Genomic DNA, 857 nt, shown 5'->3' with positions numbered 1-857 from the left:
AAATTAAAAATCTCTTATGTGCCAGGCATGGTGGCACATGACTGTAACATGGTTGCCACCCAAGGGCTCAAGAGGCGGAGGTGATCAGATCTCAGATCACAAATTCAAAGCCAGCCTGGGATACACAGAGTAGTTTGCCTCAAGAATAAATAAATTAGGGGGCTGGAGCGGTTAAGAGAACTGACTGCTCTTCCAGAGGTCCTGAGTTCAATTCCCAGCAACCACATGGTGGCTCACAACCATCTGTAATGGGACCCGATGCCCTCTTCTGGTGTGTCTGAAGACAGCTGCAGGGTGCTCATGTAAATAAAATAAATAAATTCTTTTAAATAAATACATAATAAATAAATAAATACATGATAAAATACCTCTGAGCTCATATTTTCTTCCCTATCAGTTTTATTAAAGTCTTATTGCAAATTTACTTACTGTATCTGTGTTTATCTGTGTGTATGTCTGTGTGTGTGTCTGTGTGTGTGTGTGCATGGCACACACATGCACCATCAGATAGTTTGTCACAGAAACTAGAATAGAGACCAACACCCCACTTAAAAACACCAACTCTTTTCAAGCATCATGTCCAACATTTATACCATCCTGCTTGATTCTCACAGGCAGAATCTCTCGCCTGCTTTCTCTATCCTCCCAGGGCATTTGTGGCTTTTTACTATCATGCACCACTGTTACCCTTTGCTTAGGTTTTCGTCTCTGTATCATGACACATGTAAGAAGGTCAGAGGACAGCTTGCAGGAGTTGTTTCCCGCTGTCTACACTGTGGAGTGAACTCAGGTGGTCAGGCTTGCTAGCCCTCACCTTTCACCCACTGACCTATCTTGCCACTTCCCACCTGCATAAT

Source organism: Mastomys coucha, unplaced genomic scaffold (assembly GCF_008632895.1).
Source record: "Mastomys coucha isolate ucsf_1 unplaced genomic scaffold, UCSF_Mcou_1 pScaffold12, whole genome shotgun sequence".
Taxonomy (NCBI): domain Eukaryota; kingdom Metazoa; phylum Chordata; class Mammalia; order Rodentia; family Muridae; genus Mastomys; species Mastomys coucha.
This window is presented reverse-complemented; position numbering follows the sequence as displayed.